The following is a 25,563-nucleotide window of genomic DNA, read 5'->3' as shown; positions in this document are numbered from 1 at the left end:
AAAAGCATGTACAATATATCTGTCATTATGTTCCAATAAATGCCTGAGTTGCATGTAGTAGAAGCTGAAACCCATGTCACTATGGATGATTAATGTACCTTGACTTTAGCTGATAGCAGTTCCTTCCACTGCATTATGTATTATCAATAGCAATTTTGCTGGTATTTTACTTGAGTTATATTCAGACATGATTTCATCTCCTATGTCCTTGCAAGATGTCTTTATATGTTTTTTTCAAGAGGATAGATTTTAAATAAAGTTCCCCAATGGTTAACCTCACCAATGGCTGAGAATGATGGAACTAAGGATTGTTCTTCCCATTGTGATACTGTGTAGTTAGCATCCCAAGCTTAAAAATAATTCATTTTCCGGCTGCATAGTAAGAACAGTCAATTATCTCAACTACCTGCGAGTATATGATTAGACATCTTACATTTCTTTCTGACACACAATAAATTAAGCAATCAAACTATTTTAATGCAGAGGCCACTCACTAAAACTATCCCACTCTGAATGTTTATGAGGCATTCTGTGACATGTCTGATTACAAAAGAATGTGTGGTTACTTTGTGCTTAGGTCTGGTCGACAAAGGCAGCTTTACATTTATGACTTTGTAGAAGTAAGAGCATGTTTCAGTGCAAGTAATAATAGTAATTTTAAACAGAAATGCCTTCAGTGCAGGACACCGGAAAGGATCACAATTTTCATAATCCAGTCTGAATTGATAGCTTTAGGTCTGGAGTACCTCATCAAGGAAACTGAATGCAGAAAATGTGTCAGCTTTTTGCCTTTTAAAAGGATATAGAATTCAATGAGTCCATCCAGTTTGTTCATTAGTCTTTAGCATGAGCATCAGTCACAAACCATACCTCATGTACCCTATCTTAAAACGATCTCACCGTAAAGGAAAATATACAACGAACAAGACAAATTATTGCAATTAACTGATGCGGTCTTTTTTGTATATTTCATTCAAAATAAGAATATTTATTTACTTCCTTCTGCTACTTCTGATGTTTCTCTGAATAATATCCCAATTTTCTTTTGAGCTTCTGAAATTAAATTTGCCACAAACAGGCATTATCAAAAGCTAACAACTGATACCATGATAAGAATCACAAACCAGTGAGTAATATAATGATCAGAATCACAAAAAAAGATCATATTACTAAAGTCAATAAATATTTTCAGCAAGATTAGCAATCAAAGAGTTGTTTACTGTTCAAATGTCCCCATTATCGTCTCTGGTCCAAATACTAAAAGGACTACAATTCTCCTATTTACTTTTATTTCAGGAATCTTAAGACATACTTTTCTGCTAATAGTACTATTAAGAGTTTTGATTAACAGCTATTAAGTTTAAAACACTGTGGGATAGAGAAGCAGTGATTCTGTTGTGGCAAAAATATGATTCAATTGCCGATGCTGTTGAGGTGTTTCTCAATCTCAGTGTGGGAGAAATTCATTTCAGCCTGTGGATACTAATGGAGCAAAACTGATCTGGGGGGATGGAGATTGTTGGTGCAGCACTTACCTGCCATGCAACACCGCCCTGGCAGCATTGCTGGAGGCATCCGAGGCGACGTTCCTGTCCAGCGGCGGCATTGGAGCCTCGCACAGGCTCTGGAAGGGTGGCTGTGGAGCTTGCAAGGAATTGTGGTTAATGAAAGGGGTGGACAATTAAAGGGATCATGCACACTGAAGCAATACAAATTAAAATGAAGTGAAACAATACAGTTTTCAGCCCTTTCTGTCTTTAAAAATATTTAACATTAAAAAGAAGTCCCAAATGTGAATATTCAGTTCTTAAAGCTGAATTCCCTTCCTAACCTCAAAAAATGGTAAAAATTCTTCAGCACTAACACAAATGGCACAGGAAGACAGGGAAGGGGCACCCAGGATCTCACATGCAGTACTCCAGCTTTGTGAGGGGGTCAACACTGCAAGACAGGCCCTCTACCCATAGTGCTCAACAAAAATATATTCCAGTGAAAAAGGAGGGCGGTAAGAGAAGGGATAACCAGCCGTGGATAACCAAGGAAATAAAGGAGAGTATCAAATTAAAAACCAATGCGTATAAGATGGCCAAGGTTAGTGAGAAACTAGAAGATTGGGAAAATTTTAAACGACAGCAAAGAATGACTAAGAAAGCAATAAAGAAAGGAAAGATAGATTACGAAAGTAAACTTTTGCGCAAAACATAAAAACAGATAGTTAAAAGCTTTTACCGATATATAAAACGGAAAAGAGTGACTAAAGTAAATGTTGGTCCCTTAGAAAATGAGAAGGGAGATTTAATAATGGGAAATGTGGAAATGGCTGAGACCTTAAACAATTATTTTGCTTCGGTCTTCACAGTGGAAGACACAAAAACCATGCCAAAAATTGCTGGTCACGGGAATGTGGGAGGACCTTGAGACAATCACGACCACTAGGGGGGTAGTGCTGGACAGGCTAATGGGACTCAAGGGAGACAAGCCCCCTGGTCCTGATGAAATGCATCCCAGGGTATTAAAAGAGATGGCGGAGGTTATAGCAGATGCATTCGTTATAATCTACCAAAATTCTCTGGACTCTGGGGAGGTACCAGCGGATTGGAAAGCAGCTAATGTAACGCCTCTGTTTAAAAAAGGGGGCAGACAAAAGGCAGGTAACTATAGGCCGGTTAGTTTAACATCTGTAGTGGGGAAAATGCTTGAAGCTATCATTAAGGAAGAAATAGCGGGACATCTAGATTGCAATAATGCAATCAAGCAGACGCAACATGGATTCATGAAGGGGAAATCATGTTTAACTAATTTACTGGAATTCTTTGAGGATATAACAAGCATGGTGCATAGAGGTGTACCGATGGATGTGGTGTATTTAGATTTCCAAAAGGCATTCGATAAGGTGCCACACAAAAGGTTACTGCAGAAGATAAAGGTACGCGGAGTCAGAGAAAATGTATTGGCATGGATAGAGAATTGGCTGGTTAACAGAAAGCAGAGAGTCAGGATAAATGGGTCCTTTTCGGGTTGGAAATCGTTGGTTAGTGGTGTGCCACAGGGATCTGTGCTGGGACCACAACTGTTTACAATATACATAGATGACCTGGAAGAGGGGACAGAGTGTAGTGTAACAAAATTTGCAGATGACACAAAGATTAGTGGGAAAGTGGGTTGTGTAGAGGACACAGAGAAGTTGCAAAGAGATTTCGATAGGTTAAGCGAATGGGCTAAGGTTTGGCAGATGGAATATAATGTTGGAAAATATGAGGTCTTCCGCCTTGGAAAAAAAACAGTAAAAGGGAATATTATTTGAATGGGGAGAAATTACAACATGCTGCGGTGCAGAGGGACCTGGGGGTCCTTGTGCATGAATCCCAAAAAGTTAGTTTGCGGGTGCAGCAGGTAATCAGGAAGGCGAATGGAATGTTGGCCTTCATTGCGAGAGGGATGGAGTACAAAAGCAGGGAGGTCCTGCTGCAACTATACAGGGTATTGGTGAGGCCGCACCTGGAGTACTGCGTGCAGTTTTGGTCACCTTACTTAAGGAAGGATATACTAGCTTTGGAGGAGGTACAAAGACGATTCACTAGGCTGATTCCGGAGATGAGGGGGTTACCTTGTGATGATAGATTGAGTAGACTGGGTCTTTACTCGTTGGAGTTCAGAAGGATGAGGGGTGATCTTATAGAAACATTTAAAATAATAAAAGGGATAGACAAGATAGAGGCAGAGAGGTTGTTTCCACTGGTCGGGGAGACTAGAACTAGGGGGCACAGCCTCAAAATACGGGGGAGCCAATTTAAAACTGAGTTGAGAAGGAATTTCTTCTCCCAGAGGGTTGTGAATCTGTGGAATTCTCTGCCCAAGGAAGCAGTTGAGGCTAGCTCATTGAATGTATTCAAATCACAGATAGATAGATTTTTAACCAATAAGGGAATTAAGGATTATGGGGAGCGGGCAGGTAAGTGGAGTTGAGTCCACGGGCAGATCAGCCATGATCTTGTTGAGTGGCGGAGCAGGCTCGAGGGGCTAGATGGCCTACTCCTGTTCCTAATTCTTATGTTCTTATGTTCTTATGTGGGACCACATCACCAAGACCATCAAAGCCAGCAGTGTCGCCCACACCACCGGGCTCCAATGCCCAAAGAAGCTTCAAGACCTCAGACCAATGATTAAGGTCAATGAATGCAGCTTCAAAAGCCATGTCCTATCAAGTGTACCACTAGCCTCACACACTGCTCAATGCATGACCCCCACCCCCAATCACTCATCTACCAACAATCTGCACCAATCACGAGGCACATTTCCTTCTCTTAGCCTCACCTCACCCACTTGGAAGAGATGGTGCAGGCCATTCTTGGTAGGGGCATGGCTGAGCCTTTGGCCAGCGGTAGGGCTGAAAGGATAAAAGATGCTGGCATCCTCATATGTTACCCTCCTTCTGGCATGCATCTCAGGTTTTCCCGCCCTTCCATCACCACAAATCCACCCTTGTGCCTTCCTCATTTCACACACTCAAAAAATGCAGCCTGCCCAGCCAGTGGGTGGTAAGATGAGGGAGAGGAGAGTGAAGAAGAACAAGAAGAAGAAAATTGATTTGACACTCCCAGCCATCAGCTCTTCAAGGTCAACCAGCAAGGTCATTTGCAGTGTCCCCCACTGAAAGTCAGCGCTTTCCACTAACCATGTTGCAGGCACTGGGGTAGCACTGGGATATCAGTAGGATAGGCAAAGGCACACATAAGACAATGACTAAGAGAATGCATTGGGTGATGAGTTCATTTCTTGATGTCATATTGGATGGATAGATGTATATAGGTGGTTTGGAAAGTTTGTTTTGAAGTGGCTTTTATTTCAGCATCATGGTCAAGAGATCATTGTATTGGTCAGTAACAGATGGTAAGGTGTGGGACTAATGTTGAAATGGGAATTGTGGTTGTGGTCACTGGGACCGCAGGCAGATGATTCCATTCTGGATTTCCTGGCCACAAAGGAGTTGTCTGGGATGCATCCTTCCATCTGATTCCTCCGTTTATGGTTTCTCCTCTTCGCCTTCTTCCTCTTCCCTCTGCAAGTTGATGTTGTAAATGTGAAATTACAGCATAAAATGCTGGAAATACTTAGTTGATCAGGGAGCATCTCGACCTAAGACATGAAATCTGTTTCTCTCTCCACGGATGTTGCATGACCTGCTGAGCATTCGCAGCATGTTCTGTCTTCTCAAAGGCCTTCATTTATCATTTGAGCCCTTATAAGCATCCAGCAGCACTTCATACACACTTAAAAAACTTTTCACATCTATTACAGCAAGTCATCAGTTCAATAAAATCAAAAAACCCAGTCCAAAACTTTAAATCTAAACTTATCTGAATGAGGTGTCCCGTTAAGAGGTGTAGACATCCCCAACCTCTGTCATTGAGTTGCAGTATGCGGACGACGCCTGAGTCTGCGCACATTCAGAGGCTGAACTCCAGGATATAGTCAATGTATTCACTGAGGCATATGAAAGCATGGGCCTTACGCTTAACATCCATAAGACAAAGGTCCTCCACCAGCCTGTCACCGCCGCACAGCACTGCCCTCCAATCATCAAGATTCACGGCGTGGCCCTCGACAATGTGGACCATTTCCCATATCTTGGGAGCCTCTTATCAACAAAGGCAGACATTGATGCGGAGGTTCAACATCGCCTCCAGTGTGCCAGTGCAGCCTCGGCCGTCTGAGAAAAGGAGTGTTTGAAGACCAGCCCTCAAATCTACCACCAAGCTCATGGTCCACAGGGCTGTAGTAATACCCGCCCTCCTGTATGGATCTGAGGCATGGATGATGTATAGAAGGCACCTCAAGTCGCTGGAGATATATCACCAACGATGTCTCCGCAAGATCCTGCAAATCCCCTGGGAGGACAGGCGGACCAACATCAGTCTCCTCAACCAGGCTAACATCCCCAGTATTGAAGCACTGACCACACTCGATCAGCTTCGCTGGGCAGGCCACATAGTTCGCATGTCAGATATGAGACTCCCGAAGCAAATGCTTTATGTGGAGCTCCTTCATGGTAAATGAGCCAAAGGAGGACAGCGGAAATGTTATAAGGACACCCTCAAAGCCTCCCTGGTAAAGTGCGACATCACCACTGACACCTGGGAGACACTGGCCGAAGACCGCCCGAGATGGAGAAAGTGCATCCGGGAGAGCATTGAGCTCTTTGAGTCTCAACGCAAAGAGCGTGAAGAGGCCAAGCGCAGGCAGCGGAAGGAGCGCGCGGCAAACCAGCCCCACCGATCCCTTCCCTCGACGAATGTCTGTCCCACCTGTAACAGAGTCTGTGGCTCTCGTACCAGACTGTTCAGCCATCAAAGAACTCACTTAAGGAGTGGAAGCAAGTCTTCCTTGATTCTGAGGGACTGCCTATGATGATGACATCGCCATATCAGCTTGCTTGCACGGCAGGTAATCTGGCATGCTTAGGACCCAGCGCTGACTTCAGCGCTAGGGTTGAAGTACGCGCTTGTGACCTAAAGTCAGTGTTGCACGTCGATTTATGTCACAACGCCGCCATTTTCTCCAGCATGGCGCTGCCAGTTACTGGCAACCCAAAGGTAAGCACGAAAGCGGCGGCCGCCGTGGGAACCACCAGCAGCTGGCGAAAGAGTGTTGGCTGCTGTTTTAGTGCCATTTATTGCGATACAATGTGTCGCCAAGGCCCCAAATTTCTAGCCCGGTGTCTCTCGCCTCATGTACTCTTCACACCAGCCTTTTTCCTTGTTCCTGCTTGGTCTGCACAGTCAGCCGCTGACGCTGTGCATAAGTGTGCAGGCACATTACTCCCTCTTTCTTTTTGTGTCATTGTTACTCCTCAGATGCAAGCACACTTAGAATCACCCCTGCAAGGTGGTACACACAGATCATTGGCAAAGACCATAAACTGCCATATCCACTGCTGTCTAGACTTTTCTGCAAAATTCTGCTACATGGAAGGTACATTGTGTGGTAGTGCAGAAACACATCTGACTTGTCATGACAAAACAATTGCCCTAGAGATAGCAGATGGTTTAACTTTGACTTGTACCACTTGCTAGTTTTGGCATTATGGTATTTCCATTGAGGTCTTTGTCGTTTAAATTCTATATTTCACTCGGCCCTTTTTGTAAGGGGTGAATTTCTGCCGATGTTCTCCTGTCTGTTTACACCATATTTCTGGCGTTTCCATGGCTCTTTCATTGAATTTACAATGGATACGGAGGACAACCTCCATGGAAATTCATCGTTTTTTTTTAAACTTGTTTCGGGACATAATTTTCTAATTTGTCTGTTATGCAGACTAACATTCTGTCCCAGCTTGTGCCCTAAGTGCTGATCTACTGTGCCCTCTCCCCTGCACAATCGATGGCAGAGTCTTCAGAGGCCAGACCCTTATATTCTGGAACTTCTTCCCCAAACCTCTACCTTGCTCTCGCCATCCGTCTTCTTTGTTTGTGGTTTCAATTACTGGCTGTAACTTCTCCTATTTCTGCTTAGTGCCCACATATGTCCTCTAAAGTACCTTTGGACATTTTGGGGTTTCTTTTTACATGAAAACGCAATATAACTATAATTTATTGTAGTAAATTATTAAACTTTAAATTGAAAGGTACAATTTTTTTACTTCTGTTAGGGATTTGTACTTGAAGTAATTTCTTTCAATCTTTTTTTTCAGTCGGTGTTGCCTGACACATGTTGAAATTCATCATTGTATGAGTCTCCACACCAAGCTCCTGAGAAACACACACAGGCAGCATTATTCTATGTCCAATAGAGAGTGCAATTTCTCCCCATAGGCACAATCTAAATGTGCCTAAATCCAGATAGCCCAGGCACAGGTTGATTAGAGCCAAAGATTTGGAACGCTGGCCTAGAAATTAGGAGGTCTAGTTACTGCCGGATTCGGGCCAAAATAGCGATTGCTGTTATTCCGCCTGCTGCCGGCAGGTCCCGCGGAGGCCGCCATTTTCAGATGTCCAGCAGCCCTGCAATGTCCGCAGTCGCTAGGGATATGTAGATTATGCAGATCGTGATGTCAATCAATGTGCAACGCTCACTTGATACCCGATCTACGAGCTTTAAAACGCTTACAGGCATGCCGTAAGTGCGACAAGCTGAGCAAGCATCGACAAGCAGGAAGGAGGGTCTAGCATCATTATTTTAAGGGATCATCAACAATTACTTCCACCTGACATATTTCTGAAGTTTGAATGGATCTGTGAAACTTGCTGCAACTCCAACAGCTTTATTAACTTCTTTCAAGGTTCTAAGGGAACAGGGAGTGTTGGGGCAAGTGGAGAATGCCTTCATTCCTATTTAATGGCTTCTGCTCACAGCACTTGCTCACAGTCTTAGGGGCTCTACTGGCAGTCACCCTCATGCTCAATTATCTTAGGGAGAGGGAGGTGAGGAAGTGAAGAAGCCGAGACGATGTGCGCAGTGGGAGGAGGAGGAGGGCCAGGAGGGCTCTCAACAGGAGGTCTTTCCCACCTAGAGTCTTCTGAGAGCACTTCCCTTCTATCCACTTAAGTGAAGAGCAGTGTATTCGGAGGCTGCGCTTTACCAAGGAGGTGGTCACAGAACCCTGCCACCTCCTGCAACTCGACCTAGAGCCTGAGACCATGGCTCTCCCAGTAGCAGTCAAGGTGACTGTGCCCCTCAATTTCTTTGCCAACGGATCCTTACAGTCTGCAGCATGAGACATAGCTAATGTCTCACAGTTTGCCATCCATCACTGCACCTGGGAGGTCACGGAAGTCTACACCAGGTTGTCTTCTCTCTGAGAAGAGAGAAGCAGGACGAGCACGCATGTGGCTTTGCCAGGATAGCGGATTCGCCATCGGAACATAGAAAATAGGTGCAGGGGTAGGCTATTCGGCCCTTTGAGCCTGCACCACCATTCAATATTATGACTGATCATTCCCTCAGCACCCCTTTCCTGCTTTCTCTCCATACCCCTTGATCCCTTTAGCCGTAAGGGCCATATCTAACTCCCTCTTGAATATATCCAATAAACTGGCATCAACAATTCTCTGCGGTAGGGAATCCCACAGGTTAACAACTCTCTGAGTGAAGAAGTTTCTCCTCATCTCAGTCCTAAATGGCCTACCCTTTATCCTTAGACTGTGTTCCCTGGTTCTGGACTTCCCCATCATCGGGAACATTCTTCCCGCATCAAACGAGGGGATTAAATGTAGTTTCTCCAAATTTGCGGATGACACTAAGTTGGGTGGCAGTGTGAGCTGTGAGGAGGATACTATGAGGCTGCAGAGTAACTTGGATAGGTTAGGTGAGTGGGCAAATGTATGGCAGATGAAGTATAATGTGGATAAATGTGAGGTTATCCACTTTGGTGGTAAAAACAGAGAGACAGACTATTATCTGAATGTGACAGATTAGGAAAAGGGGAGGTGCAACGAGTCCTGGGTGTCATGGTACATCAGTCATTGAAGGTTGGCATGCAGATACAGCAGGCGGTTAAGAAAGCAAATGGCATGTTGGCCTTCATAGCGAGGGGATTTGAGTACAGGGGCAGGGAAGTGTTACTGCAGTTGTACAGGGCCTTGGTGAGGCAACACCTGGAGTATTGTGTACAGTTTTGGTCTCCTAACTTGAGGAAGGATATTCTTGTTATTGAGGGAGTGCAGCGAAGGTTCACCAGACTGATTCCCGGGATGGCGGGACTGACATATCAAGAAAGACTGGATCAACTGGGCTTGTATTCACTGGAGTTCAGAAGAATGAGAGGGGATCTCATAGAAACGTTTAAAATTCTGACGGGTTTAGACAGGTTAGATGCAGGAAGAATGTTCCCAATGTTGGGGAAGTCCAGAACCAGGGGTCACAGTCTAAGGATAAGGGGTAAGCCATTTAGAACCGAGATGAGGAGAAACTTCTTCACCCAGAGAGTGGTGAACCTGTGGATTTCTCTACCACAGAAAGTTGTTGAGGCCAATTCACTAAATATATTCAAAAAGGAGTTAGGTGTAGTCCTTACTACTAGGGGGATCAAGGAGTAGGGCGAGAAAGCAGGAATGGGGTACTGAAGTTGCATGTTCAGCCATGAACTCATTGAATGGGGGTGCAGGCTTAAGAGGCCGAATGGCCTCCCACTGCACCTATTTTCTATGTTTCTATATTTCTATGTTTCTAACCTGTCCAGTCCCATCAGAATCTTTTAAGTTTCTATGAGATCCCCTCTCATCCTTCTAAACTCCAGTGTATAAAGGCCCAGTTGATCCAGTTTCTCCTCATATGTCAGTCCAGCCATCCCGGGAATCAGTCTGGTGAACCTTTGCTGCATTCCCTCAATAGCAAGAACGTCCTTCCTCAGATTAGGAGACCAAAACTGAACACAATATTCCAGGTGAGGCCTCACCAGGGACCTGTACAACTGCAGTAAGACCTCCCTGCTCCTATACTCAAATCCCCTAGCTATGAAGGCCACATACCATTTGCCTTCTTCACCGCCTGCTGTACCTGCATGCCAACTTTCAATGACTGAAGTACCATGACACCCAGGTCTCGTTGCACCTTCCCCTTTCCTAATCTGCCACCATTCAGATAATATTCTGCCTTCGTGGTTTTGCCCCAAAGTGGATAATCTCACATTTATCTACATTATACTGCATCTGCCATGCATTTGGCCACTCACCTAACCTGTCCAAGTCACCCTGCAGCCTCTTAGCATCCTCCTCACAGTTCACACCACCACCCAGATTAGTGTCATCTGCAAACTTGGAGATATTACACTCAATTCCTTCATCTAAATCATTAATGTATATTGTAAAGAGCTGGCGTCCCAGCACTGAACCCTGCAGCACTACACTAGTTACTGCCTGCTATTTTGACAAGGACCCGTTTATCCAGACTCTCTGCTTCCTGTCTGCCAACCAGTTCTCTATCCACGTCAGTACATCACTGCCAATACCAAGTGCTTTGATTTTGCACACCAATCTCTTGTGTGGGACCTTGTCAAAAGCCTTTTGAAAGTCCAAATACAGCACATCCACTGGTTCTCCCTTGTCCACTCTACTAGTTACATCCTCAAAAAATTCCAGAAGATTTGTCAAGCATGATTTCCCTTTCATAAATCCATGCTGACTTGGACCAATCCTGTCACTGCTTTCCAAATGCGCTGCTATGTCATCTTTAATAATTGATTCCAACATTTTCCCCACGACTGATATCAGGCTAACCGTTCTATAATTACCCGTTTTCTCTCTCCCTCCTTTTTTAAACAGTGGTGTTACATGAGCTACCCTCCAATCCATAAGAACTGATCCAGAGTTGATAGCTTGTTGGAAAATGATCACCAACGCATCCACTATCCCTATGGCCACTTCCTTAAGTACTCTCGGATGCAGACTATCAGGCCACGGAGATTTATCGGCCTTCAATCCCATCAATTTCCCTAACAGAATTTCCCACTTTATAAGAATATCCTTCAGTTCCTCCTTCTCACTAGACCCTCAGTCCCCAATATTTCCGGAAGGTTATTTGTGTCTTCGTTCGAGAAAACAGAACCAAAGTATTTGTTTAACTGGTCCGCCATTTCTTTGTTCCCCATTATAAATTCACCTGAATCTGACTGCAAGGAACCTACGTTTGGTTCCACTAATCTTTTTCTCTTCACATATCTATAGAAATTTTTGCAGTCAGTTTTTATGTTCCCAGCAAACTTGCTCTCATACTCTATTTTCCCCCTCCTAATTAAACCCTTTGTCCTCCTCTGCTGAATTACAAATTCTCCCAGTCCTCAGGTTAGCTGCTTTTTCTGGCCAATTTATCTGCCTCTTCCTTGGATTTAACACTATCCTTAATTTCCCTTGTTAGCCACGGTTGAGCCATTTTCCCAGTTTTATTTTTACTCCAGACAGGGATGTACAATTATTGAAGTTCATCCATGTGATCTTTAAATGTTTGCCATTGCCGATACACCGTCAACCGTTTAAGTATCACGCGCCAGTCTATTCTAGCCAATTCATGTCTCATATCATCAAAGTTATCTTTTCCCAAGTTCAGGACCCTAGTCTCTGAATTAACTGTGTCACTCTCCATCTTAATAAATAATTCTACCATATTATGGTCACTCTTCCCCAAGATCGCACAGCAAGATTGTCCATTAGTCCTTTCTCATTACACATCACCCAGTCAAGGATGGTCAGCCCTCTAGTTGGTTCCTCGACATATTGGTCCAGAAAACCATCTCTAATACACTCCAGGAAATCCTCCTCCACCATATTGCTACCAGTTTGGTTAGCCCAGTCAATATGTAGATTAAAGTCGCCCATGATAACTGCTGTAGCTTTATTGCACGCATCCCTAATTTCTTGTTTGATGCTGTCCCCATCCTCATTACTACTGTTTTGTGGTCTGTACACAACTCCCCCTAGCATTTTCTGCCCTTTGGTAATCCGTAGCTCCACCCATACAGATTCCTCATCATCCAAGCTAATGTCCTTCTTTACTGTTGCATTAATTTCCTCTTTAACCAGCAACACCGCCCCACCTCCTTTTCCTTTCTGTCTATCCTTCCTAAATGTTGAATACCCCTGGATGTTGAGTTCCCAGCCTTGGTCACCCTGGAGCCATGTCTCCGTGATGCCAATTACATCATATCCGTTAACTGCTATCTGCGCAGTTAATTCGTCCACCTTATTCCGAATACTCCTTGCATTGAGGCACAGAGCCTTCAGGCTTTTCTTTTTAACACCCTTTGCCACTTTAGGATTTTGCTGTAATGTGGCCCTTTTTGCTTTTTGCCTTGGGTTTCTCTGTCCTCCACTTTTACTTTTCTTCTTTCTATCTTTTGCTTCTGCCCCCATTCTACTTCCCTCTGTCTCCCTGCATAGGTTCCCATCATCCTGCCATATTAGTTTAACCCCTCCCCAACAGCACGAGCAAACACTCCTCCTAGGACATTGGTTCCGGTCCTGCCCAGGTTCAGACCGTCCGGTTTGTACTGATCCCACCTCCCCCAGAACCGGTTCCAATGTCCCAGGAATTTAAACCCCTCCCTTCTGCACCACTCCTCAAGCCACGTATTCATCTGAGCTATCCTGCGATTCCTACTCTGACTAGCACGTGGCACTGGTAGCAATCCTGAGATTACTACTTTTGAGGTCCTACTTTTTAATTTAGCTCCTAGCTCCCTAAATTTGTCTTGCAAGATCTCATCCCATTTTTTACCTATATCGTTGGTACCTATATGCACCACGACAACTGGCTGTTTAAGCTCCCCCTTCAAAATGTCCTGCACCCGCTCCAAGACATCCTTGACCTTGCACCAGGGAGGCAACATACCATCCTGAAGTCTCGGTTGTGGCCGCAGAAACGCCTATCTATTCCCCTTACAATAGAATCCCCTATCACTATAGCTCTCCCACTCTTTTTCCTGCCCTCCTTTGCAGCAGAGCCACCCATGGTGCCACGGACTTGGCTGCTGCTGCCCTCCCCTGATGAGTCATCCCCCTCAACAGTACCCAAAGCGGTGTATCTGTTTTGCATGGGGATGACCACAGGGGACCCCTGCACTACCTTCCTTCCACTGCTCTTCCTGATGGTCACCCATCCCCTATCTGGCTGTGTAACCTTTACGTGCGGTAAGACCAACTCACTAAATGTGCTATTCACGTCATTCTCAGCATTGTGGATGCTCCAGAGCGAATCCACCCGCAGCTCCAGTGGCACAATGTGGTCTGTCAGGAGCTTCAGCCGGATACACTTCCTGCACATGTAGTCGTTCGGGACACTGTAAGCATCCCTGATTTCCCACATAGTACAGGAGGAGCATAACATGTGTCCAAGCTGTCCTGCCATGACTTAACCCCTAGATTAACTTAATTTGGCAACAATAATGCTAAAGGTACTTACTGATAAAAAAAAAGAAAAAGGAAAGCTGCTCACCAATCACCAGCTAATCACTTACCCCCTTGGCTGTGACGTCACCTTTCGATCTCTTTCTACTTCTTTTTTGCATTCTCTCCCATGATGCAGGGCGCCATCAACTGCACACGCATGGCTTTGTGGGCACCGTGCAACAATCTTGAGATCTTCTGTAACCATAAAGGCTACCACTCACTTAATGTGCAGTTGGTGTGTGACCCGCCTAGTGTTTCCTGATGGTCAATGCCCACAATTCTGGCAGCAGCCTGTGTCAGTCTGATGTACCACCAAACTTCCCGCCACCACATCAAACTGGAGGGTTGCTGCTGGGAGACAAGAACTATCCACTCTGCACCTGGCTCGTGACTTCCCTCTGCAACCCCAGCACTCATATAATGAGAGCAATGCTTCCACCAGGAACAGAATTGAGCAGACCATCGGGCTACTGAAGCAATGGAGTGGGTGTCCTATTTCGTGGTGATCTGCTGCATGCTTCACAACTTGGCCATCATGAGGGCACAGGCTTTGCCACTAGGGATTGCAAGACCATGTCAGGAGGAGGACGAGAGAGAGGGAGAGAAGGAGGAAGAGGGAAGATGAGCAAGAGGAAGAGGAAGAGGACGAGGAGGGAGGGAGGAGGCAGGCAGCCAATCCGCCTTCTGGACAGGCTATCTGTGAATGCCTCATCAGAGTACGATCCAATGAATGAAACACCGGATCCCCGGTGCTCACCACATCCTCATCTTACCATCCCTCTGTCACGGAATATGACAGTGTCCTCCTGGACACAAAACTGAAATGAGAGCCACCACAAAAGAGTCCAAATAAATGAAAGCCCTGAAATTGCACTGTGTATGATGGCATGCTTTCAGAGTATACCATAGTATTCCCTTTAAAATCTATGACAAGTTTGTGATTTCCACTTGCGCTGATGCAAAATCTGGAACTTACGGCCTGCCAACCTTCCCGTTTTGTGGCCATATCCAGCTTCTAGGCCCCAGTATGTGAGTAAGCGTAGTCTAACCAGTTAAATCTGCACAAAACACATAATCATTATGCTGCTTCTTCAGCCAGGATCACCTTTGGGCATTGACTGACAGGGTTATCTGGGAAGTAGACCAGCATTTACTGACAGGTCTCTATCCATTCAGGTATCATTATTCAACCAAGCTGACTGGTCAACCATCAAATGTGCTCTGGACATCAGATATCAGATTATCAATTCTGCTGTGGAGGTTTGACTTCGTGCCAATCTACCATCATAGTAGGAACCCCTTGACTTCTTAGGGAAGCATTCTCATTAGGTGACACTTTCCCACCAAATATTAAGGTAAAGTAGGCAAGAATAAAAAGTGATGACTTGTTTTGTAGAAACCTAAAAGATCATTTGCTTAATATTGATGTGAGGATTTATGGATTCCAAAAATGGATCAATGAACATTAGTGAAAAGTTCAGAAAAATGTTTATTTTTGTTGGTTAAGGCATTAATGAGGAAGTCATTCAACATTCCACAATTCTGCAGTCACAAAACTAGTGAGTTTAAAGAATTGGAGGATTGCAACACAACAGTTATAGAAATAGATAATAGAAACACAAAAGTGGAGTGAGGGGATTTGGGTGTTCTGAAAGAACATGTAGGGAAGCAGAGTGATGGAATAAAGAGGGGACTTTTATTTCTTTTCTAATTAGTGTTCACATTCAATGAGAAGCAACTTCCACCTGTGGACTGAAATAAACACATAAGGGAAGCGAGATGGGCTACCGCCCCGGCTGGGAATGGTAAGCTCTTCGGGTCTGGCAGCATAGAAACATAGAAACATAGAAACATAGAAAGTAGGTGCAGGAGTAGGCCATTCGGCCCTTCTAGCCTGCACCACCATTCAATATGATCATGGCTGATCATGCAACTTCAGTACCCATTCTCTCCACACCCCTTGATCCTTCTAGCCATAAGGGCCACATCTAAATCCCTTTTGAATATATCTAACCAACTGGCCTCAACAACTTTCTGTAGTAGAGAATTCCACAGGTTCACAATGCTCTGAATGAAGAGGTTTCTCCTCATCTCGGTCCAAAATGGCTTACCCCTTATCCTTAGACTGTGACCCCTGGTTCTGGACTTCCCCAACATTGGGAACATTCTTCCTGCATCTAACCTGTCCAATCCCGTCAGAATTTTATATGTTTCTATGAGATCCCCTCTCATTCTTCTAAATTCCAGTGAATATAAGCCTAATCTTTCTTCATATGTCAGTCCTGCCATCCTGGGAAGCAGTCTGGTGAACCTTCGCTGCACTCCCTCAATAGCAAGAATGTCCTTCCTTAGATTAGGAGACCAAAACTGCACTCAATACTCAAGATGTGGTCTCACCAAGGCCCTGTACAACTGCAGTATACTCAAATCCCCTCGCTATGAAGGCCAGCATGCCATTTGCTTTCTTTACTGCCTGCTATAACTGCATGCCTATCTTCAATGACTGATGTACTATGACACCCAGGTCTCGTTGCACCTTCCCTTCTACTAATCTGTCACCATTCAGATAATAATCTGCCATCCTGTTTTTGCCACCAAAGTGGATAACCTCACAATTATCCACATTATATTGCATCTGCCATGCATTTGCCCACTCACCTAACCTGTCCAAGTCCCCCTGCAGCCTCTTAGCATCCTCCTTGCAGCTTGTACTGCCACCCAACTTAGTGTCAGCTGCAAACTTGGAGATATTACATTCAATTCCTTCATCTAAATCATTAATGTATATTGTAAATAGCTGGGGTCCCAGCACTGAAACCTGTGGCACCCCACTAGTCACTGCCTGCCATTCTGAAAAGGACCTGTTTATTCCCACTCTTTGCTTCCTGTCTACCAATCAGTTCTCTATCAATGTCAGTACATTACCCCCAATAGCATGTGCCTTAATTTTGCACAACAATCTCTTGTGTGGGACCTTGTCAAAAGCTTTTTGAAAGTCCAAATACACCACATCCACTGGTTCTCCTTTGTCCACCCTACTAGTTACATCCTAAAAAAACTAGAAGATTTGTCAAGCATGATTTCCCTTTCATAAATCCATGCTGACTTGGACCGATGCTTTCCAAATGTGCTGCTATTACATCTTTAATAATTGATTCCAGCATTTTCCCCACCACCGATGTCAGACTAACCGGTCTATAATTCTCTGTTTTCTCTCTCCCTCCTTTTTTAAGAAGTGGGGTTACCTTAGCTACCATCCAATCCATAGGAACTGAACCAGAGTCCATGGAATGTTGGAAAATGACCACCAATGCATCTACTATTTCAGGAGCCACTTCCTCAAGTACTCTGGGATGCAGACTATCAGGCCCTGGGGATTTATCGGCCTTCAGTCCCATCAATTTCCCTAACACCATTTCCTGATCAATAAGGATTTCCCTCAGTTCCCACTTCTCGCTCGACCCTTGGTCCCCGAATATTTTCGTGAGGTTATTCGTGTCTTCCATAGTGAAGACAGAATCAAAGTATTTGTTCAATTGGTCTGCCATTTTCTTGTTCCTCTTATGAATTTCCCTGATTCTGACGGCAAGGGTCCTACATTAGTCTTCATTAATCTTTTTCTCTTCACATATCTGTAGAAGCTTTTGCAGTCAGTTTTTATGTTTCCTGCAAGCTTACTCTCATACTCTATTTTCCCCCTCCTAATTAAACCCTTAGTCCTCCTCTGCTAAATTCTAAATTTCTCCCAGTTCTTAGGTTTGCTGCTTTTTCTGGCCAATTTATATGCCTCTTCCCTAATTTAACACTTTCCCTAATTTCCCTTCTTAGCCACGGTTGAGCCACCTTCCCTTTTTTATTCTTACGCCACACAGGGATGTACAGTTGTTGTAGTTCAACCAATAAGGGAATTTTAACCAATAAGGGAATTTTAACCAATAAGGGAATTAAGGGTTATGGGGAGAGGGCGGGTAAGTGGAGCTGAGTCCACGGCCAGATCAGCCATGATCTTATTGAATGGCGGAGCAGGCTCGAGGGGCTAGATGGCCTACTCCTATTCCTAATTCTTATGTTCTTATGTAGTTTATCCATGTGGTATTTAAATATCTGCCGTTGCCTATCCAACGTCAACCCTTTAAGTATCATTCTCCAGTCTATCCTAGCCAATTTACGTCTCATACTGTCGAAGTTTCCTTTCTTTAAGTTCAGGACCCTAGTCTCTGAATTAACTGTGTCACCCTCCAGCTTAATAAAGAATTCTACCATATTATGGTCACTCTTCCCCAAGGGGTCCCGCATGACCAGATTGCTAATTAATCCTCTCTCCTTACACAAGACCCAGACTAGCATGGCCTGTCGTCTAGTTGGTTCCTCGACATATTGGTCTAGAAAACCATCCCTTATACACTCCAGGAAATCCTCCTCCATCGTATTGCTACCAGTTTTGTAGCGAAATTCAGGTTACCATCCCTCAGAGAAAGAGGAGTGCAATGTTGTGTGCTACACTTCCTTTTGGGGAGGGAGTGGGGGCACTACCCAGGCCCATCGTGGAGTGCTAGACGCCCCCTAGCGCTGACGCGCTTCAATGCACCTCCACTAACGTTAAAGGGGAGGGATGCTGTGAGCTCTGCAGGCCCTTTGATCGCCTCCACTAGGCTACTAGGGCTGCAGGGTGCCATGGCCACAGCCTGGCACCAAAACTTAATGGCGGGCTGCACAATCACAGCCCGGACCCTGCGACAACGATGCACAATGGCCCAACCAGTAAGTGGCTGAAAAAAAAAGATGGCGGCCGCAGTGCAATGCAGCTCCCATTTAACTTTCACCCCATGATGGGTATGTAGCCCGGTTCACAACCTGCGAGGCTGGCGTGGACATTGCCCCGGGCGGCCTCATGGGGAACTGGCCAATTTGCACCCCGGGCCGGAAAGGGGCTGCCGCGCACAACAATGATGTCATCATCGCTGGTGCGGCGGCCTGGGACGCGACCAGCGGAGCCCAGCACTATTGCATTTGTGCCTCCTCTAACTCCCGTGCAACTTCGCGGGAGCCAGTATCGCGCACCCCCTTCCTCCCCCTCCCTCCACCCCCCTGGGCAAAAAACAGTTTAATGTCCTGTTAGCACCTCCCGCAGGCACTAACAGGAGGCATACAGCAGGGCAAATTTGGTCCCAAGATGTTGGAAATACCCAGCAGGTCGGTCAGCATCTATGAAAGCAAAGGATGTGAGACCCTTGTTCAGAATTGAAAATTGAAGGATGAACAAGCCCCTCTATGAGGTAGAAAAGAAAAAATGGAAAAGGTGGAAGAAAATCTGACACAAGAACACAAGAACACATGAACACAAGAAAGGAGCAGGAGCAGGAGCAGGAGTAAGCCATTTGGATCCTCGAGCCTGCTTCGCCATTTAACAAGATCATGGCTGTTCCGATCATGGACTCAGCTCCACTTCCCTGCCTGCTCCGCATAACCCTTTATTCCCTTATCACTCAAAAATCTGTCTATCTCCACCTTAAATATATTCAATGACCCAGCCTCAACAGCTCTCTGGGGCAGAGAATTCCACAGATTTACGACCCTCTGAGAGAAGAAATTTCTCCTCATCTCAATTTTAAATGGGCGGCCCCTTATTCTGAGACTATTTCCCCTAGATTCAGTTTCCACTATGAGTGGAAATATTCTCTTTGCATCCACCTTGTCGAACCCTCCCATTATCTTATAAGTTTCAATAAGATCACCTCTCATTCTTCTGAACTCCATTGTGTATAGACCCAACCTACTCAACCTATCCCCATAAGTCAACCCCCTCACCTCCGGAATCAATCTAGTGAACCTTCTCTGAACAGCCTCCAATGCAAGTATATCCTTCCTTAAATACGGAGACCTAAACTGCATACTGTATTCCAGAAGTGGCCTCAACAATACCCTGTACAGTTGCAGCAGGACTTCTCTGCTTTTATACTCTACCCCTCTTGCAATAAAGGCCAACATTCAATTTGACCTTCCTGATTATTTGCTGTACCTGCATACTGACTTTTTGTGTTTCATGCACAAGGACACCAGGTCCCTCTGTACTGAAGCACTTTGCAATTTTTCTTCATTTAAATTATAATTTGCTTTTCTATTTTTTCTGCCAAAGTGGATAACCTCACATTTTCCCACATTATACTCCATCTGCCAAATTTTTAGCCACTCACTTAGCCTGTCTATATCCCTTTGCAGATTTTTTGTGTCCTCTTCACAATTTGCTTTCCCACCCATCTTTGTATCATCAGCAAACTTGGCTACATTACACTTGGTCCCTTCATCCAAGTCATTAATATAGATTATAAATAGTTGAGGACCCAGTACCGATCCGTGTAGCACCTACTAGTCACTGTTTGCCAACTGGAAAATTACCCATTTATCCTGACTCTCTGTTTTCTGTTAGTTAACCAATCCTCTATCCATGCTAATATATTACCCCCAACCCTGTGAGCTTTATCTTGTGCAGTGCACTTTATCGAATGCCTTCTGGAAATCCAAATACACTACATCCACTGGTTTCCTCTTATCCACCCTGCTCATTACTTCTTCAAAGAACTCCATCAAATTTGTCAAATATGATTTTCCTTTGGTAAAACTATGCTGACTCTGCTTGTTTGAATTATACTTTTCCAAATATCCTGCTACTGCTTCCTTGATAATGGATTCCAGCATTTTCTCAATGCCAGATGTTAGGCTAACCGGTCTATAGTTTCCTGCTTTCTGTCTGCCTCCTTTTTTAAATAGGACTGTTACATTTGCAGTTTTCCAATCTGCTGGGACCTCCCCAGAATCCAGGGAATTTTGGGAGATTACAACCAATGCATCCACTATCTCTGCAGCCACTTCTTTTAGGACCCTATGATGGAAGTCATCAGCTCCAGGGGACTTGTCCGGCTTTAGTCCCGTTATTTTACTGAGTACTACTTCTTTAGTGATTGTGATTGTATTAAGTTCCTCCCTCCTTATAGTCCCTTGATTATCCACTCTTGGGATATTTTTATTGTCTTCTACTGTGAAGACCGATACAAAATACAACATATATTAAAATGATCTCGAGGTAAGTAATGGATTGAATGACCTGCAAATTGCATAATAGAGAAACAGGAACCTGTTAAATGACATAAAGGATAATTTCAGTGAGATTTGAAAAGAAATAAAGAAAAGAAAGTCTTGCATTAATATAGTGCCTTTCACGACCACCATACTGCTCAAAGTGCCTTATAGCCAATTAAGTACTTTTGATGTGTAGTCATTGGTGTAATGTAGGCAACATGGCAGCCAATTTGCGCACAGCAAGCTCCCACCAACAGCAATGTATAATGACCAGATCATCTGTTTTTTGTTATGTTGATTGAGGGATAAATATTGGCAAGGACACTGGGGATAACGTCCCTGCTCTTCTTCAAAATAGTGCCATGGGATCTTTTATGTCGACATAAGGGAGCAGACGGAGTCACGGTTTAACATCTCATCTGAAAGATGGCACCTCCGACAGTGCGGCACTCCCTCAGCACTGCACTGGAGTGTCAGCCTAGCTTTATGTGCTCAAGTCCCTGGAGTGGGATTCGAACCCACAACCTTCTGATTCATTAATGAGCATGCTACCCACTGAGCTACAGCTGACATAAGAAAACCCAAATAACTTGCAAATAGCCAAGATATAGTATAGGAATGGCACAAGATTGGAGATTTCAACAGGAAATGCTAAAAATGCTTTGGAACATAAAAACAAAAGAATTAAGAAGGAGCAGGAATGGGAAGATTGAGAGGCCCATAAAAGGGGCCCGAGAGTCAGAGGAGCCACAGCAGCAGCAGCAGGAGGATCGAGAGGCCCATAAAAGGGACCTGAGAATTGGAGGAGCCACAGGAGCAAAAGCGGGAGGATCGACAGGCCCATAAAAGGGCCTCGAGAGTCGGAGGAGCCACAGGAGCAGCAGCAGGAGGATCGAGAGGCCCATAAAAGGAGTCCGAGAGTCAGAGGAGCCAGATGGTGCAGGGACAAAAAGTTTAAAAAAAATCAAAATCGAAGTGTGACATCACAGCCAAGCGGGTAAGTGATTGGCTGGTGGATTGGTGAGTATTTTTCTTTTTCCTTTTGGTAGGAAACCTTTGGCATTGTTGCCAAATTAAGTTAATTTAAGGGTTAAGTCATGGCAGGAGAGCCCAGACCTGTGTCATGCTTTTCCTATGCTATGTGGGAAGTCAGGGATGCTTCCAGTGTCCTTGACTACTATGTGTGCAGGAAGTGTGTCCAGCTGCAGTTCCTGACAGACCGCATTGCGGCACTGGAGCTGCGCTTGGATTCACTCTGCAGTATCCGCGATGCTGAGGATGTCGTGAATAGCACGTTTAGTGAGTTGGTCACACCGCAGGTAAAGGTAAAACAGGTAGATAGGGAATGGGTGACCATCAGGCAGAGCAGTGGAAGGAAGGTAATGCAGGGGTCCCCTGCGGTCATCTCTCTCCAAAACAAAAAAACACTTTGACTACTATTGGGGGAAATGGCTCATCAGAGGAAGGTAGCAGCAGCCAAGTTCATGGCACCGTGGGTGGCTCTGCTGCACAGGAGGGCAGGAAAAAGAGTGGGAGAGCTATAGTCACAGGGGATTCTATTGTAAGGGGAATAGATAGGCATTTCTGCGGCCGCAATCGAAACTCCAGGATAGTACGTTGCCTCCCTGGTGCAAGGGTCAAGAATGTCTCAGAGCGGCTGCAGGATATTCTGGAGGGGGAGGGTGAACAGCCAGTTGTCCTGGTGCATATAGGTACCAACAACATAGGTAAAAAATAGGATAAGGTCCGACAAGCTGAATTTAGGGAGCTAGGAGTTAAATTAAAAAGTAGGACCTCAAAGGTAGTAATCTCAGGATTGCTAACAGTGCCACATGCTCATCAGAGTAGAAATAGCAGGAGAGTTAAGATAAATATGTGGCTTGAGCAATGGTGCAAGATGGAGGGATTCAAATTCCTGGGACATTGGAATCAGTTCAGGGGGAACCAGTACAAACCAGACGGTCTGCACCTGGGCAGGACTGGAACAGATGTTATAGGGAAGTGTTTGCTAGTGCTGTTGGGGAGGGTTTAAACTAATATGGCAGGGTGATGGGAATCTATGCAGGGAGACAGAGGGAAGTAAAATGGGGGCAGAAGCAAAAGGTAGAAAGGAGAAAAGGAAAAGTGGAGGGCAGAGAAATCAAGGGCAAAAATCAAAAAGGGCCACATTACAACATAATTCTAAAAGGACAAAAAGTGTTAAAAAAACAAGGCTGAAGGCTCTGTGTCTCAATGCAAGGAGCATTCATAATAACGTGGATGAATTAATTGTGCAGGTAGCTGTTAACGGATATGATGTAATTGGGATGAAGGAGAAATGGCTCCAGGGTGACCAAGGCTGGGAACTCAACATCCAGGGGTAGTCAATATTCAGGAAGGATAGACAGAAAGGAAAAAGGAGGTCGGGTAGCGTTACTGGTTAAAGAGGAGATTAACACAATGAACACAAGGAAGGACTTTAGCTTGGATGATGTGGAATCTGTCTGGGTAGAGCTGCAGAATACCAAAGGACAGAAAACGCTCTTGGGAGTTGTGTACAGACCACCAAACAGTAATAGTGAGGTTGGGGATGGCATCAAACAGGAAATTAGGGATGTGTGCAATAAAGGTACAGCAGTTATCATGGGTGACTTTAATCGACATATAGATTGGGCTAACCAAACTGGTAGCAATACAGTGGAGGAGGGTTTCCTGGAGTGTATAAGGGATGGTTTTCGAGACCAATATATCGAGGAACCAACTAGAGAGATGGCCATCCTAGACTGGGTGTTGTGTAATGAGAGAGGATTAATTAGCAGTCTTGTGGTGCGAGGCCCCATGGGGGAAGAGTGATCATAATATGGTAGAATTCATCATTAAGATGGAGAGTGACACAGTTAATTCAGAGACTAGGGCCCTGAACTTAAAGAAAAGTAACTTCGATGGTATGAGACGTGAATTGGCTAGGATAGACTGGCGAATGATACTCAAAGGGTTGATGGTGGATAGGCAATGGCAGACATTTAAAGATCACATGGATGAACTTCAACAATTGTACACCCTGTCTGGCGTAAAAATAAAACGAGAAAGGTGGCTCAACCGTGGCTAACAAGGGAAATTAGGGAAAGTGTTAAATCCAAGGAAGAGGCATATAAATTGGCCAGAAAAAGCAGCAAACCTGAGGACTGGGAAAAATTTAGAATTCAGCAGAGGAGGACAAAGGGTTTAATTAGGAGGGGGAAATTAGAGTATGAGAGTAAGTTAACAGGGAACATAAAAACTGACTGCAGAAGCTTCTATAGATAGATATGTGAAGAGAAAAAGATTAGTGAAGACAAATGTAGGTTCCTTGCAGTCAGAATCAGGTGAATTTATAATGGGGAACAAAGACATGGCAGACCAATTGAAGAAATACTTTGGTTCTGTCTTCACTAAGGAAGACAAAAATAACCTTCTGGAAATACTAGGGGACCGAAGGTCTAGCGAGAAGGAGGAACTGAAGGAAATCCTTATTAGTCAGGAAATTATGTTAGGGAAATTGATGGGATTGAAGGCCGATAAATCTCCAGGGTATGATAGTCTGCATCCCAGAGTACTTAAGGAAGCGGTCCCAGAAATAGTGGATGCATTGATAGTCATTTTCCAACATTCTATAGACTCTGGATCAGTTCTTATCAATTGGAGGGTAGCTAATGTAACCCCACTTTTTAAGAAACGAGGGAGAGAGAAAACAGGGAATTGTAGACCGGTTAGCCTGATAGCAGTAGTGGGGAAAATGTTGGAATCAATTATTAAAGATGTAATAGCAGAGCATTTGGAAAGCAGTGACAGGATCGGTCCAAGTCAGCATGGATTTATGAAAGGGAAATCATGCTTGACAAATCTTCTAGAATTTTTTGAGGATGTAACTAGTAGAGTGGACAAAGGAGAACCAGTGGATGTGGTGTATTTGGACCTTCAAAAGGCTTTTGACAAAGTCCCACACAAGAGATTAGTGTGCAAAATTAAAGCACATGGTATTGGGGGTAATGTATTGGCAGACAGGAAGCAAAGAGTAGGAATAAACGGGTCCTTTTCAGAATGGCAGGCAGTGACTAGTGGGGTACCGCAAGATTTAGTGCTGGGACCCCAGCTATTTACAATATACATGAATGATTTAGATGAAGGAATTGAATGTAATATCTCCAAGTTTGCAGATGACACGAAGCTGGGTGGCAGTGTGAGCTATGAGGAGGATGCTAAGAGGCTGCAGGGTGACTTGGACAGGTTAGGTGAGTGGGCAAATGCATGGCAGATGCAGTATAATGTAGATAAATGTGAGGTTATCCACTTTGCTGGCAAAAACAGGAAGGCAGAATATTATCTGAATGGTGACAGATTAGGAAAAGGGGAGGTGCAACAAGACCTGAGTCTCATGGTACATCAGTCATTGAAAGTTGGCATGCGGGTACAGTAAGCGGTGAAGAAGGCAAATGGCATGTTGGTCTTCATAGCGAGAGGATTTGAGTATAGGAGCAGGGAGGTCTTACTGCAGTTGTACAGGGCCTTGGTGAGGCCACACCTTTAATATTGTGTACAGTTTTGGTCTCCTAATCTGAGGAAGGACATTCTTGCTATTGAGGGAGTGCAG

Source organism: Pristiophorus japonicus, chromosome 3 (assembly GCF_044704955.1).
Source record: "Pristiophorus japonicus isolate sPriJap1 chromosome 3, sPriJap1.hap1, whole genome shotgun sequence".
In the NCBI taxonomy this organism is placed as follows: domain Eukaryota; kingdom Metazoa; phylum Chordata; class Chondrichthyes; family Pristiophoridae; genus Pristiophorus; species Pristiophorus japonicus.
This window is presented reverse-complemented; position numbering follows the sequence as displayed.